Source organism: Elgaria multicarinata, chromosome 3 (genome assembly GCF_023053635.1).
Source record: "Elgaria multicarinata webbii isolate HBS135686 ecotype San Diego chromosome 3, rElgMul1.1.pri, whole genome shotgun sequence".
In the NCBI taxonomy this organism is placed as follows: Eukaryota; Metazoa; Chordata; class Lepidosauria; order Squamata; family Anguidae; genus Elgaria; species Elgaria multicarinata.
The window spans coordinates 119,418,769-119,435,998 of NC_086173.1; the positions used below are offsets into that span (position 1 = coordinate 119,418,769).

General features: G+C 45.2%; 2 pseudogenes; one reads left to right on the forward strand and one right to left on the reverse strand.

The window, feature by feature from the left end:
* Nucleotides 1-302: 302 nt before the first annotated feature.
* On the reverse strand, nt 303-421 carry LOC134397045 (5S ribosomal RNA; annotated as a pseudogene).
* Nucleotides 398-516, forward strand: LOC134397050 (5S ribosomal RNA; annotated as a pseudogene).
* The last annotated feature ends 16,714 nt before the right edge of the window (nt 517-17,230 follow it).

Here is a 17,230-nt window from a genome sequence, read left to right on the forward strand (position 1 = left end):
ACAAAAAAATTACTCTGGAGGTGGAAGGAGAGAAAGGAAACTGAGCTCTGGTTGTTGTTCTTCACACATACACACATGTGCAAAACCTTTATAGATTTCAGCTTCAAAATACCAGGGAGAATTGTGGAAGTTTACATCATTTTAATTCTTGCGGGATCATGACTGAGAAAAGGGCATCTTAAAAAAGCAATAACAAATTACATATCAAAGATGCATGTTCCATGCATGAACGAGTGTCGTGCCTTTCTAATGTGCTGTTAAATGGCTCTGAAAGTAGCTTCAAGTTAGTATGGCCGTAGGCTAGCCTACAGCACCTGGTATTCCCAGGCGGTCTCCCATCCAGGTACTAACCAGGCCTGACCCTGCTTAGCTTCTGAGATCAGATGAGATTAGGCATGTTCAAGGTAGTATGGCCTTGAACACGCCCGATCTTGTCTGATCTTGGAAGCTAAGTAGGGTTAGGCCTGGTTAGTACCTGGATGGGAGACCGCTTGGGAATACCGGGTGCTGTAGGCTAGCCTATGGCCATACTACCTTGAATACACCCGATCTCATCTGATCTCTGAAAGTAGCTTGTCATGATCTTTCTATTTCCACATAGGTATATACTGTACAATTCAATACATCTCACTATAGTGGGGAAGACTGTCACCAGGTGACCTGTGTGCCTGCTCAGTCTGCTGTCCAGGTGCTACTTGTTGATGGTCCTCTGCTCACCTTTCTTCTGATTCTTTTTCTATAAATCAGACATGGACAGGATAGCCCTTCAAATAGATGATGCCTTCAAATAAAGGACTGGCTTCTGATAGCCCTTCAAATAGAAGACTCTCTTCTGTATTGTCAGACCCATGGCCACTACAGGCAGGTTGGACCCCTTGGCTGACTCAAGAAGTCATTATAGTGAAATGAAAATAGTCATATTTGTGTCTATTCAGTCTCCTTGGATCAGGCACTACTACACCCCAGGGTGTTCTCTCTTTAGCATTTGGTAGTATTATATCCATGAGACCAGAAGTAAGTTAATGGCTAGCCTAACCATCATGGTTCCTTCTCTACCACCATTATTTCTTCTTTCTGCACACATTATTGTCAAACCAATGGGCAATGGAGTCCTCTATGGTGGATAGATCCACTATGGAGCTAACCATGTGTTTGCGCCCCAAAATCCCCCCCCTTATTCTCATGGCAGAGAGACCAGTTTTCAAATTAGAATCACTTTGCCAGATCAAGACATACCTAAATAATTATTCTTGGACCTGCCTTCAACTTGCTGGTGGCATTTTGAAACCTGGATGAGACAAGTTGAAGTCTCTCATTGCCAGGCGGTAGTAAAGGATCTTAGCTCAAAAACAAGGGATTAAATTAGGTGACATTTAGATTAGGGGTGTGCACGGACCCCCCGCTCCGCTTCACTTCCAGATCTGCGGTTTGCAGATCGGGCTGCTTCGCTCTGCCCCCGCTCCACCCATGCCCGCTCCGCTCTGGAGCTCCGGATCCGGATCGGAGCTCCATTTCCCCACCCCATAGGCTTGCATTAAGCTTAAAAAGTATACAACTTTTTTTCTGTGAAAGTTAGAAACCTCATGTTTGGCACCATGACACCTCATGGAGGTATACACACGCACGCCAAGACTCAAGGCAATCCCATCATCCCCTGAATTTTGGGGAATTTATGAAAATCGGGCACCCCATTCACACCCCTTTCGATAGCTCCGTCAATTTGCACGTTAAAAACCTCAAATTCGCCACCATGATAGCTTATCCAGGGACACACACGCACACCCAGACTCAAGGCAGTCCCATCATCCCCTGTTTTTTGGCGGGGCTTAAACCTGCAGACATCTCAATGGGGCCATTTCAAAGGAAATCCCAACATGCCATGAATTGGGGAGTAGAGATAAACCTATATGAATCTTCTTCCACACTTGAAAAATGGATTTGGAACTTCCAAAACTCCAAGTGAGCGCAGGAAGGACTTCTCCCCTGAGTCAAAGCCAGACACACACAACATCCCTGTGAGGCGGGCAGGGGAGGAGAGAGGAAAGGCAGGCAGGCAGCAGACATTTCTGGAGGCATAAGGAAGTGAGCCAAGGATAAGCCAGTAATGCATATAAAATGGAATAAATTAATAAATAAACAAAGGAGGGGTGGAATTAAAAGCAGCAGTGTTGCTGAATAAACAACAAGAAGAACTTTAAAAAAAAGGCTATATCTGTCTTTTACCAGCAATAGGGGGACGTGCCCAGGGGAGGGGGAAGCAGCTGCCAGTTCAACTCATGAAAGCCATTGCTTCACCACGAGAGCCGAGGAGTAGAACTCTCACTTCAACTCATGATAGGCATTGCTCCACCGGGTTACTCTCTTTGGAGGGCTCTGATTGCCCTCCAAGTACAGGAGAGAGTGGGGGCACGTCCACATGGCATGCCCTAGGGGAGCTCATCCCCTTGCACCACATCTTTTCAGTTGTTCCCCAAAGTTAGGGTGGGTAGCAGTGCTGTGTTTCGATCTCTTATTATTGGCTTAGTATATGATTTCAGGTTGTGTTTGTGCATTTGGTGGGGCTACTGTTTTAAAAAACACTGTGAAAAGTCCGTTCAGACTAAGAAAGAGAAGTTCCCAGAATCCCAAGTTACCCGTTTTGCCTATCCCCTCCTCCAACTTTGGGATCATGTGATCATGACCGGGAGTTGACTCTGCCCCTCAGCCCTTCGGAAAAGGTATTTTCCCGCCGGTTTTTTAAAAAATTATAGCACACGAACCGCAGCACGCAGAGAGCTGAGAGTAGTCTCAAAATGACCCCCATCCACGACTCTCCAAGCACAAGAATTTTCAGAAAGATAGCTTCTAAAACAACACAGTTATCCCCCTTTCTTTTCTGCAATGCAATCCTATGGGCGAAATGTTTCAAGATGGCGATCGGATCGGATCTCGGAAACCGGAGCACTCCGAAAATGGGCGCTTCTCTTCGCCTTGCTTCTAGGGGTCCGCGGTCCGCTTCTACTCCGCCTCTGGGCAAGGCGGAGCAGGCCAATTCGCTCCTGCTTCTGCGCTTCTAATCGGAGCGGAGCACATGCCTAATTTAGATCTTTTTGAGACATATGATCCCATGGTTCTGTGATAATAGACACCCTTATGGAACTTTTGGAGATACTGCACAAATGTTGCCACTCATATTAATGAAAGAAGATTTCATCTTGCCACCTAGTCAAACTGCTAAGTGTGTGTTTGTGATCATGACACCATGAATTATTTCAAGTGGGACCTTAACCCTGACTCCTGGCATGTGTCACTGACAGAGAGCTTGTTAGATACTGCTGTAAGTTGTGTTTTGGCTCTGCTGGTCTCACTCTTATCCATGATGAACCATCAGCCTAATGCAAAATGGCAAAGTGGAACGTCTCTTTTTTGTGTACGATAGTTTATCTTAGAAATAGTGTCTTTGAAGCTGCTCATTGTGGCCTATTACTCTGGGATACAGCCAACATTTATGGCCTTGCTAGGTAACTTGGGCAGATACAGGAATGCCTCCTTTAAACTGGTGGATTGTTGGTTACTGGCCTCTCTGAGTTTCACCCCATTTTGTCTAGGAGAGCACACACCAGTCTGCAGTTCAGTTGTGTACTGCATTATGCATATCCTGTATTCTTTTCATTGGTTGCTTGTGGAGTGGGTAGAATGATGTTCTATTCTGCCTTGCTGTGGTGAGGGCTTAGTATTGTTTAGGTTGCAGGGTTCACCCATGGGTTTGGTTTTTCAGTAAAGTCAGGTTTCAGGAACGGGAATAGAACAGCACCACAGAAAATGCCAGGTGCTGCTGGGGCTGGAAGCCAGATAGGCTCATCTGTATGTTCCTCCAACATACAACAGATAAGGGCTTAGGGCCTTGGACTATGGTAACTGAATTCAAAATATACTCAAGGTCATGAAAAGTGTAGAATGTGGCTATATAAACATCTGCTCTAGGAACCTTAATAGGATGCCATGGACTTTTTGAGGATCCTGCTATGGTTTATAAATTGGCAGGAAGCTGGCCTTTACTGTGATGAGGATCTTGGTGTAGAATTTTCTCCCTTTGGGATCTTTTTAATTATATTTAGGATTGTACTTATATCCTGCCTTTTTTCCTCTTTCAAGGAATCCAAGGCAACTTACACAATCCTCCTCTCCTCCATTTTATCCTCACAACAACCCTCTGAGGTAGGTTAGGCCCAAGGTCAGCTTCTTGACTGAGTGAGGTCTAGATCCCAGATCTCCCAAGTCCCAGTCCATGACCACACTGGCTCTCATTGTTATATGACCTCAGTTGTTTTCATTACCTGTTAAAAGTCACCTGACTGTCTTTCTATTTGCCCAACCTTCTTGAGGATCTGCTGTGGGTTTTCTAATAATAATCTTTCCTTCCTTGTATTTTGCCTACTTTTGAATATATTGTACTCTTAGAAGGAACCCTGAGTGTGTCCTTTTGTGTGTGGGGGGGAAGGATGTAATATCAATTACGAAAAATGATGAATTAGTATACTAAGTGCCAAACCGAATACTCACATCTATGCAACAACTTTAAGTTGATACGTTTCATCTCACCTCACCCTGATATAAATCAAGAATGACTTGGGTGAACTTACAGCGGTGTCAAATTGGTGCTTGCCATGTTTTATCTCTAGACTATACAGGAGCATCTGCTAGCCGACATTCAACTCTATCCTTGTTTCAGGCTTATTGCTTCCCCCCTTCTGCCTCTGTCTCTTTATTTCCCTGGCACTTTAACAACATTTCCTGTGATTCTGAAGATGTGATAGGCTGGCTATGTGATGATGACCCATTGCAAGGCGACATTGGGCTGCTTATCAGTGAAAGGTGCCTACTCTCCCAAGCAGGGAACAGCACAACATTTATTTAGAAAGTAAAAACAATGAGAAACACAGACTAGCCGATTCTGGCGGTGATTTTACAGCTGAGATGGCCAGGAGCAGAGGTAACAGTTGGCTGTTCTATTATTTATTCCCCATAACACTCTCTGTGGAATATCCTAACAGCATAGCCAGGATCGGAGGAAGATATTATCACTTGGAGAGACAGTGCAAATGGCCATCTCATTTTGACAATGCTTTCTCCCTCTCCCCTTTCGCAACTTATTATTGCTAAGTAATAATATCTCTATTGCAGTGCCACTGCTGTGTCATTATGTTCTTCTGTAAAATAGGATATTCCGGGAAGAGCAAGGAAGTTATTATTATCGTTATTATTTTTAAAAAATTAATCTCATTTTGGAGGTTAAAAAGAAATTGGTGTTATGAACATCGGTGAGGGGCAAAGGGGGGGTTGGAGGAAGATCTCCTCCTCGCATGCCTCCACCCGCATCACATCCCCCAAGTTGTAGCATTCTCAAAGAAAGTGATGCTCCACAGCATCATGACAGCAGTGAGCCTGGAAACAATATGTATGCCATAAAGCCACCCAATAAGCAGTATCAAGGCCAGACGGAAAGCCTCTTTCTACATAGGATCTTTCTACATTGAGGATTACGGTCACCATACGGAAAGGAGCACAGGGATCCTGTATCTTTCAGAGAGCAGGCGTCATTTGTATGCATGCAGCACCTGGTGAAATTCCCTCTTCTTCACAACAGTTAGAGCTGCAGGAGCTATACTAGAGTGTCCAGATACAAAAGAGGGCAGGGCTCCTGTAGCTTTAATGGTTGTGATGAAGAGGGAATTTCACCAGGTACTGCATGCAAACAAATGACATCTGCTGAAATTCCCTTTTGTCTACAGCTGTTAAAGGTACAGGAGCCCTCCTCCTTTTCATATGGGCACCTTATGCTATTTATGATAGCAGTTGTGTAGCACTAAGCAATGGGTTCAAAGCTTGTTTCTGCCCAGAAATCAGGGCACAATGACAGCACTGCGCACCAATGCTTGTAATTAATTCTCTACATGTAAGATGAAAAGCAGTTTGGGGGGAGGGGTAATTTTGCACAGAGGAGTGACTGAGCAGAAGAAGTGCTTAACCCTTTCCCCACCAACTATGCTTCTCTTCCACATCACTTTCCCCCAGGTGTTTCCCCCTCACTACAGAATTCCAGATGTGTGTTTACTCTCGTAAAGGCGTACCTAGAATATGGGGTGAGTGAGCAGCTGGGGGAGTGATTTGGAGTGTGGAAATGAGCCATTCAAAAAGGATTATGCACCAGCTTTACTCTAAAAATGCCCCTCCCCCAGAAGTATTTATTTATTTATTTTCTTTCTTTCTTTCTTGAAGCGGTCATAGGGGTTTTGTTACATGCCTTTGTGTGTAACGTGTAGACTTAGGCAAGCCATTCTCTCTCAGCCTGTCAATCTTCCCCCAATTGCAATATGGAGATAATAGTGCCAACCTATCTTACAGGTGGTTGAAAGGATCATTGAGACAATGTGCTGAAGCATTCGCAACACACCAGAGCACTATGTGAATTTCTGCGTATGTTGGTGGTATGGTTGTCTTCAATACAATCTTGATTGGCCAGGGCTCCAGTTGGGTGGAAGGGCTCTATACTATTATATCTGTATGCACATAGAACCCCGTTCACACAATGCCAAATACATAACCATCAGGTCAGTGGGCGCATCTGTGTTGGGGGCACAATCCCACTTCTCTCTTATGTAATCCTATGGATATAAACTAAGGATATAAAATATGGAATTTGCAATTGTAAGATGTGGTGATGGCCACCAACATAGATGGTTTTTAAAAGGGATTAGACAAATTGATGGAGGACAAGGCTATCAATCATAATAAGTATAATGATGATATGCTTCCTCCAGTATCAGAGGCAGCATACCTGCTTAGTGGTAGCTGAGGAACAACAGTGGGAAAGGGCTAATGCCCGCATGTCCTGCTTGTAGGCTACTCATGGCCAGCTGGTTGGCCACTGTGGGGTGGTGGATGCTGGACTAGCTAGCTGCTCATTATTAACTTGATACCCCCTCACTGAACACATGAGGGGGCTCATGAGAACACCCTGTATCCCCTATATGATATTGCTATATTGGATACATTTTCCAGCAAACTCTGTGTGGATTTAGATGTTACATTCTCATTCCCATGTATCCTCCAGGTAAAATTTAGATATAAGGCATCATGTCATCCTCATGCTCAGAGTTTCCCTCACCCTTCTGCACTTCATTGGCTGCCAGTGTGTGTGTGTGTGTGTGTGTCAGGGAAACCCTCAGCATAATGACATCATGTCATGCATCTTTTAAAACTAATATGTGGGGAGGATATATTGTAGGGATGTGCTCCGCTTCTCCTCGAACTGGAGAAGCAGGAGCGGAGCGGGGGGCTTCGCCTACCCTTAAGGCAGAGGCGAAGAGGATTGGGGGGCCGGCAGATCGAGGTGAAGAGGATCGCCTCAATCCGGAGCTTCGCCTGAAGGTAAGTGGGGGGGAGGGGGACTAATCTGGCGCTGCCGGCGCCACCATCCATGCGGCAGCGGCGGCGGTGGCAGCACCAGGTAAGGGAGCAGGGAGGAGGGACGCTTACCTTCCTCCGTCGCCGGCTTCAATTGAGGCCCCGGTTGAAGCTGGAAGTGAAGGCCGAGGCCTCTTCCAGCTTCAACTGGGGCCTCAATTGAATCCTGCGACGGAGGAAGGTAAGGGGGCAGGGTGGGTGGGTGGTTTCTCTGCCACCGCCGCCGATATAGTGACGGCAGCGAAGCCGGATCTCGCTCCGCGGAGCGGGAGACGGGCGGAGCGGCGCGAAGAGGATTGGGCCCGATCCGGATTTTCCGGATCGGGCCACAAAGCGGATTGGGGGGTCCGTGCACACCCCTAATATATTGGGCTCAATAGCAGCCATGCCATTTGGTAATAATGTCGTATTTAGGCCTCCAATGATGGCAACAACTCTTCCTTGTGTTGTGATACCATCACACCATACATTTTTCCTTAGAGATGGGTGAATTATCCAGGGCTGGTATCAGATTGACTCAGAAATTATCTGAGATCTTCTGCAAAAAATCAGAATGCCTTGGACATTTTTTTCCAAGAACCCAAAAGAAAAAAGAAAGAAAGAAAAATAGCCACCCACTTCCACCATCTGCTCTGGCATTCCCCAAAACTGTGCCCCCGTAGTCTCCCTTCTCAAATCTCCTTCCCCTTCCCTTCCCTTCCTGGTGTGGTAGCAATGGGAGCAGAAGTGGAGGAATATGGGCAGTTTTTCTTCCTTCCCTTCCTCCTGTCTATCAGTAGCATGCCAGGGCATGTGGGACTATGGGAAATGTAGTTCACCCAAGGCCTGCTATCCTTGGCTGCCTCACACATGGCAACCAGTGATGTGGAGCAGAAGCAGGGAATTGCACAATGTGATGATATCATGGCATCAAATGGAAGTTGCTACTCATTACAGGAAAGAGGGAGAGAACATGATCTGGGTGTATTCCTCTTGGGACTATCCCTTATGCACATGGAACATGAAGGTCGGACCTTAGCTGAGGCAGACATAGAATACTGAAAGGAAGTAAGCTGAGAGAGGTGAAACAGCATTGATATTTACATTCATTAGCATATTACTGTCTTATTAGGTTTGCTTCTAATCATATATCTAGAGCAATCACATGCTTTGCTAGGTATTGTTTCTAGCTTCTTAAGCACTGGTCATTTTCTTCCTGAAAAAATGGTAGGGTATCACAGAGGTGGGCTAAAGGTAGATCTCCAGATGTTTTAGACTACAACTCCAAAATATCTGGAGATTTACCTTCTGCCCACCTGTTGGATAAGGAAAGAGGCTATGGCAGAATACTGAATGGGAGCACAGATGTTGCTTTGTGTTATTTTCCCCCCGCCCCGCCCAACAGTGTGGACAGGTCAGATTGCTTATATAGTACAAGTGTCCCTTAGAGCAGTGAATGCCAAACCAGATGCAGCTTTTAACTGTGAGGGCACCTGCAGCATTCACCTTCCCTAATCTGCACAGGGGGAGCGATGGCAGACAAGGATACCATGGCCTGGGCCAAATGTCTCTGTCAGACTTCAAATATTTTGAGTAGAGGAGAGATTCGTGTTAGAGTGGGGATACATTTGTCACAACAGTTATACTGAGCATATAGAAAAGAAATCATATCCTTTGGGATGCAGGAAGCAGGGTGGTCTGCTGTCTATCATTGATAATGGAGGCACCATCTCCAGCCCAGAAATGTTTTTGAATATTTCTCACATAAAGATGATGCCTTTTACTGTGCATCTTGTGCCGCTTGATTGATGGGACCCATTTTCTGCATTTTCAGCTTTCCTCTTCCAGACATGAATGGCATGGGCAAACTGAGCAGAAATAATGTTGCACATATTGCTATATTAGCAAGGCCTCATAGCAAGTGCTTATACGTGGGGGCATTCATATCTCTTGAATGTGTTTATCCTTATGAGTTCATGCTCTTCCATTATGTGCCCATCCCTGTGGTATCTGTGCATTGCCACCTGCCTTTCTAATTTTTCTCTCTTGCGGGGACTGCCATTTGCCTGCACTCTCATCATCCAGAATTGCAATATTTCCTTATTACAAACTCACACTGTAATTTGAGCTCCATTACTGAATCTACAGATAGAGATCTATCGCCATGGCTGCAAGCTGTCCATTTGGTCAAGAGGGAGAATTACTCTGCAATGATATTTGGAAAATAAGGCTTACTTCTTGCCGAGGTGTGTCTGGGCTGTAGAAGCATCCATTGATGAAGAAACAACACATGCGGTTGCATGGTAGTGTCTGCTATGGTGCTTGGGCTGCCATGCTAACTATACTTACGGGCTGCTTCTATGATGTAAAGGAGTAAAGAAGATAGGATCGTGGCAGTAAATAAGACAGGATTATAACAGAAATTGAAACTCCCACCAGCCTGTTGCCCTCCAGATGGCCATTCTGACCCATAATGTCAAAGAGAAACTTAGTGCTAGAGTAAAGCTGCCTCTAAGAGGCACAGTGGTTAGCAACACCCACTTTCAGCTCTGTGGAGTGTGATCCAAGAGATGCAGGAGTGTTCAACACAGTACTCAGTCCCAAATTAGGAAATCCATGCCTAAGGTATCAATCCTATAAACACTAGGGCTGTGAATAGACTCCCCCGATCTGCTCCTTTCAGATTGGGTCCACTCCACTCCACATCGATCTGCCTTCGCTCTGCTCCGCTGTGGAGATCCGGATCGGAGATCTGTTTTTCCCCCATGGACTTGCATTGCAAAGGTAAAACACCTATAACTTTTTTAGTTTTCAAGTTAGAAACATTGAAATGGGCACCATGATAGCTTCTAAATAGATCTTTATTCATGCCAATTTTGAATCAGATCATGCCCTGATTTTTTGGGAATTGTTAAAATATTTCCCCCCATTTACCGAAATGCAGTTATCTCTGTTATTTTTTAAGATACACACACATGTAACTGGGCTCCATGATAGCTTCCACATAGGTCCTTAGGCATGGCCACTTTGAAGGAAATGGGATCATCCCCTGATCATCCACTCCTTCCTGACCGAAGTCCTACCCCATAAAGACAGAGAACAAAAAGTGTCTCTTGGTGCCCCTGGCTTAGTTCCCCCCCCCTCCAACATTGGTATTGGAGGATGCTTCATGGGGTGATCACTTATCATCACAATTGGGAGTTGAAGCTGTCTATCAATGCTGAAAAAAGCTTTCCCGCTCCCGCTTTTACCCATTCAATAAAAAATAATTGCAAGCAAACTGCACAACATAAATTTTCAGAGATCTAGCTTTAAAAACAAAGAAGTTATAGGCATTTTTTTGCTCAATACAATCCTATGTAAAAAAAAGTCCGAAATGGTGATAGGAGCTCTGGTTCGAGGCGAAGCGCTCCACAACTGAGCGAACCGCTTCACCTCGATTCGCTGACCCCCAACCCGATTTGGATCCACCTTTGGTGGAGGTGGATCAGGTTGCTCTGCTCCAGATTTGCTGATCCGAATCAGAGCGGAGCACAGCCCTAATGCACACTCACCTGGAAATAATCCTTATTGAACACAGTCAGATTTACCATAGAATCTGGTATGTGGAGTACAGATATAGTAAATAAACCTGAAGCTAGTAGGGGCATCAGGGGACCTCACTTTCAATCTTTCTAGGGGACACAACTTGAAGAGGAGAAGCAACTTAGCTCTCTGAGAAGCCATTGAGCAACATTGACTAACTGCCATTGGTCTGTTTGAATTGCAGCTTCTGCTCCTCCCCCCCTCCTTTTCAGGTACTTCAAGCCTCCAGTTTGCTGGAGGCGCGAGCCGAAGGGCGAGAGCACAAGGGCTCTTGGCCTGTGGCTCTCAGCCGTGGGGCGAAGCCGGTCAAGCGGATCCTCTACTCTGGAGGAAAAACCCCAGCCACGGTCCGGTCGCTGCCACTTTCTGATTCAGGTCACGATCTTCTCATTGTCTCCTCTCAGTTCTTTTCTCCTCATATCTGTTCCTTATGGCTCGTTCCAATCTCGTCTCTCCTAACTTAGTTCCTATCCAGTGTCTCCCCTCTTCTCTGCTGCCTTTTTCGTGTTCCTTATGGAACTGTCGCTCTCTTGCTTCTAAGGCCCCTGTCATCCAGGACTTGTTTATCTCTAGGTCCCTCCACCTCCTTGCTCTTACTGAAACCTGGCTTCCTGCCCATGATACTGCCATCTCTGCTGCCCTCTCTCTTGGAGGACTCTCTTTCTCTCACACTAGTCGCCCAGAGGGTCGGGGTGGTGGTGTGGGTCTTTTATTATCTAGTTTGTGCCAGTTCCAGCCTCTTTCCATTCCACCTTCACATTGCTTCTCCTCCTTTGAGGTACATGTGGTGAGGCTCTTCGCTCCACTGCGACTGCGGGTTGCAGTTCTGTACCGCCCCCCAGGCTCGTCCTCAAAATTTATCTCTGATTTTGATTCTTGGCTGTCCTTTTTCCTCTCTGACAACTGTCCTACTCTTATCCTGGGTGATTTCAATATTCATGTGGATGACCCTCAAGATGCTGCAGCTCTACGATTTCGCTCATTATCTTCCTCTTATGATCTTAAGCTTTGGTCTGATGCACCCACACATTCCCTTGGACACTGTCTGGATCTTGTTCTCACTCGGAATTGCTCTGTGTTGGACTTTTCTACTGCTCACTTTCCGCTGTCAGATCATCACCTAGTTTCTTTCAATATTACTCATAATCCTCCTCCTTCATGTCCCGCTTCTCGCTCTTGTCGTGACTTGCAATCTATCAATTACGAGGCTTTTTCCCAGTCTCTAGCCTCTTCCCTTCCTTCTGTCTGTTCAGCTGTCTCCTTGGACTCAGCTGTCTCCTTCTTTAATTCCTCCTTATCTTCAACTCTTGATAATCTTGCTCCATCTACAACTCGGATAGTTCGCCCTTCTCAACCCCAACCGTGGCTCACCTCTTCCCTCCGCTACCTTCGCTCTTGTTCCCGGGCAGCTGAACGCCTTTGGCGTAAGACCAGGGACCGGGCAGACTTTGTCCATTACAAATTTGTACTCTCCTCTTTCTCTTCTGCCATCTCACTGGCCAAACAGCAGTACTACTCAACGCTGATCCAGTCAAATGCTAGGCATCCTCAGCGGCTCTTTGCGTCCTTCAATTCTCTTCTGAAGCCTAATCCACCATCTCTCCCCGCCTCTCTGTCTGCTAATAACTTTGCCTCTTTTTTCAATGCTAAAATCCAAACTATCCGCTCTGATCTGGCCAGCTCTGCTCCTCTTCCAGTTCCTGTTCCTCATCTGTCAGCTCCTCCTGCAAATTTCTCTGCGTTTCCTTCGGTCTCTGCGGATGAACTGTCTACAATACTACGCTCTTCAAAGCCTTCCACTTGTTCTCGTGATCCAATTCCTTCTCGTGTCTTTATTAATCTTATTCCTGCTATCCTCCCTTCCTTGCTACATATTATTAATCTTTCTCTGTCCTCTGGTTCATTTCCTTCTGCTTTTAAACATGCTACAGTCTCTCCCATTCTCAAGAAACCTACTCTTGATAGGCTATCTCTGTCTAACTACCGACCTGTCTCTTTGTTGCCGTTTGTTTCAAAGATCCTGGAGCATGCGGTCTACTCTCGCTGTCTTGACTTTCTTTCTAGTAACTCTGCTTTGGATCCATTTCAATCTGGATTCCGTCCTCTGCATTCCACCAAAACAGCCCTTACTAAGATCACCAATGATCTCCTTACTGCCAAGTCTAAAGGCCATTATTCCGTTCTTATTCTCCTTGATCTAACTGCAGCCTTTGACACGGTTGATCATGATCTTCTCTTAGATTCCCTTCATGACCTTGGATTTTGTGGCTCTGTCTATAACTGGTTTGCCTCCTATCTAGTGGGTCGCTCTTTCAGCGTGTTGACTAATGGCAGCTCGTCTTCCTCCTTTCCCCTTTCAGTAGGGGTTCCGCAAGGCTCGGTGCTTGGCCCGTTGTTGTTTTCCTTATACATGTTGCCCTTGGGCAAGCTTATTCAATCTCATGGCCTCCAATATCATCTGTACGCCGATGATACACAACTATATCTGTCATCTCCGGAACTTTCTCCTGATGTTCACGATCGTATCTCGGCATGTCTTTCAGATATCTCAGCTTGGCTGCTTCATCGTCGCTTGAAGCTTAACATGGCAAAGACTGAATTGCTTGTTTTTCCTCCTAAACCTTCTCCTCATCTCTCATTCTCTCTTACTGTCAATGATGTTATGCTTACTCCGGTCAAGGAAGCTCGTAGCCTTGGCTTTATCTTCGACTCCTCGCTCTCCTTTATTCCTCATATTGAGGCAGTAGCTAAATCTTGTCGATTTTTCCTGTATAATATTGCCAGGATTCGATCATTTTTGTCTGTCTCTTCTGCCAAGACGCTTGTTCATGCACTGGTTATTTCACGGTTGGACTACTGCAACCTTCTTCTCTCTGGCCTTCCTTCTTCTCACATCAGTCCGTTGGTTTCTGTTCACCACTCTGCCGCAAAGATCATCTTCTTAGCTCGCCGCTCCGACCATGTTACTCCGCTTCTGAAATCTCTTCATTGGCTTCCAATTCACTTCAGAATCCAATATAAACTTCTCCTGTTAACCTTCAAAGCTTTTCACGGTCTAGCTCCTTCCTATCTCTCCTCTCTCATCTCACACTATTGCCCCGCTCGTGCTCTTCGCTCCTCTGATGCCATGTTTCTCGCCTGCCCAAGGGCCTCTACTTCCCTTGCTCGGCTTCGTCCATTTTCGTCTGCTGCCCCTTACGCCTGGAACGCTCTTCCAGAACATTTGAGAACTACAAGTTCAACCGCAGCTTTTAAAGCTCAGCTAAAAACTTTTCTTTTTCCTAAAGCTTTTAAAACTTGATGTTGTGCAGACTTCTACTGTTACTTTCTACTGTTAGTCTTTCCCTACCCTGTGCCTGCTTACCCTTCCCTGTACCTGTTTGCATTCTCTTCCCCTCCTTATTGTTTTACTATGATTTTATTAGATTGTAAGCCTATGCGGCAGGGTCTTGCTATTTACTGTTTTACTCTGTACAGCACCATGTACATTGATGGTGCTATATAAATAAATAAATAATAATAATAATAATAATAATAATCAAGGCTGCAATTTCCAGCTCTTCACTCATTTATTTATTTATTTATTTATTTCATTTTTATACCACCCAATAGCCGAAGCTCTCTGGGCAGTTCACAAAAATTAAAACCATGATAAAACAACCAACAGTTTAAAAACACAAATAGAAAATACACTATAAAAAGCATCCCCCATCAATTCCTCTCCTTCAACTTTCCCTATATCTGACCCTCCATCCCACAAGCCAATGGGAGTGGGAGGGTGTGGTATCATGATACAAATTCCAAATTGAGAAAAAAATAATGTAAAAAGTAGATGTGCAACGTTCATCCTACAAACATATTTGAATATCAACTGTGCTACAGAATTGCTACAGGTAGGAGAATTAAAAACAACAACACTGCACCTGTTAGCTATTGGATGCCCATTTGGCAGGGAAGAGGACCATCTATCTTGTGTTTGCTCTTTTGCTTCCATTGCAGCAGTAAATGATGCGCTCAACAGCTGCCTCTAAATGGAGTGAAAGTGTGGCTTACCTAACAATGCAAAAGTTAAGAGTGAATAAAATAATGAGTATCACCTGGGATAGGCTGAAAGAAGCAGAGTGTGACTTTTGAAGGAAGCTGGAGGGGAAATGAATATTGAAATTAATTCTACTCTTTTTGAAGTTCTCTCTTTGTTGCTGTTCTTTTTAAAATGTCTATCAATACAAATAAAGAATCAATGCCTAGCTGGGTCAGCCCTGCTCATGAGGCAGGGTGAATCCCCTATCTCAGGTGGTGGACTGGGAGGGGTGGTTAATGCTATACTGCCTCCCCATGCTGGGAAGAGCCCCCATGGTCACTGTCTGCTGTCATAAGAACATAAGAAGAGCCATGCTGGATCAGACCAAGGGTCCATCTAGTCCAGCACTCTGTTCACACAGTGGCCAACCAGCTATCGGCCAAGGACCAACAAAGCAGGATATGGTGCAACAGCACCCTCTCACCCATGTTCCCCAGCAACTGGTGCACACAGGCTTACTGCCTCCAATACTGGAGATAGCACACAACCATCAGGGCTAGTAGCCACTGATAGCCTTTGCCTCCAGGAATTTATCCAACCCCCTTTTAAAGCCATCCAAATTGGTGGCCTTCACTACATCTTGTGGTAGTAAGTTCCATTACTACCTAGAGGATCGGCAATCCTTGACTTGATATTGACCAATAGGGATGACTTAGTGGATAAAGTGGCAGTCACGGGAACTCTGCGGGAAAGTGACCACATCATACTTGAATTCTTGATTACGAAGGAGACAACAGTTGAGTGTAGCCATACACGTACTCTGGATTTTAGGAAAGCTGATTTTAATAAATTCAGAACTATGATAAGTAAGGTCCCATGGCAAATGAGCCTAATGAGAAAAGGAGTGCAGGATGGGTGGGAGTATCTAAAAAATGAAATTTTAAAGGCACAGTTACAAACAATTCCAACAAGGAGAAAAGATAGAAGACAACAGAGGAAACCAATGTGGCTCCACAAAAAGCTTATTGATGAACTGAAAACAAAAAGGGATACATATAGGAAGTGGAAGGAAGGCCAGGCTACAAAAGAAGAGTACAGACAAGTGGCGCAGAAGTGCCGAAATGGCGTCAGGAAGGCTAAAGCTGAGAATGAGCTGAGATTAGCGAGGGATGCTAAAAGCAATAAAAAGGCTTTCTTCAGATACGTGAGTAGTAAAAGGCAGAGGAAAGAAATGGTGGTTCAACTGCTTAATGAGGATGGCAAATTGATAACAGATGACAAAGAAAAGGCTGAAGTGCTCAATTCCTACTTTGCCTCGGTCTTCTCCCAAAAGCGGGTCTATGACTCCCCTGGAAAAAGTGAAGCAGAAGTTGAGGGGGCAGGATTGCAGTTTGAGATTGATAAACAAATGGTCAAAGAACACCTTGAATGAGTTCAAATCTCCAGGGCCCGATGAACTGCATCCTAGAGTAATGAAGGAGCTAGCGGAAGAACTCTCAGAACCTTTGTCTATTATCTTTGCAAAATCATGGAAGACGGGTGAGGTGCCGGACGACTGGAGGAGGGCTAGCGTTGCCCCTATCTTCAAAAAGGGCAAAAAGGAGGAACCTGGGAACTACAGACCAGTCAGTCTGACATCCATCCCTGGGAAAATTCTGGAGCAGATTATAAAGAAGTCAGTCTGTAAACACCTTGAAATCAATGCGGTGATCACTAGAAGCCAACATGGATTTGTCAAGAACAAGTCCTGTCAGACAAATTTGATCTCATTTTTTGATAAGGTAACCTCCCTTGTGGACCGTGGGAACGCTGTGGATGTCATATATCTTGACTTCAGCAAAGCTTTTGACAAAGTACCACATGACATTCTGATTTAACAAACTAGCTAAAAGTGGGCTAGATGGAACAACTATTAGGTGGATTCACAGTTGGCTACAGAATCGGACTCAAAGAGTACTTATCAATGGAACCTTCTCAAACTGGGGAGAGGCAACGAGTGGGGTACCGCAGGACTCAATCCTGGGCCCAGTGCTCTTCAACATTTTTATTAATGATTTGGATGAGGAGGTGCAGGGAACGCTTATCAAATTTGCAGATGACACAAAATTGGGTGGGATAGCTAATACCCTGGAAGACAGAAACAAACTTCAAAGAGATCTTGATAGGCTGGAGTGCTGGGCTGAAAACAACAGGATGAAA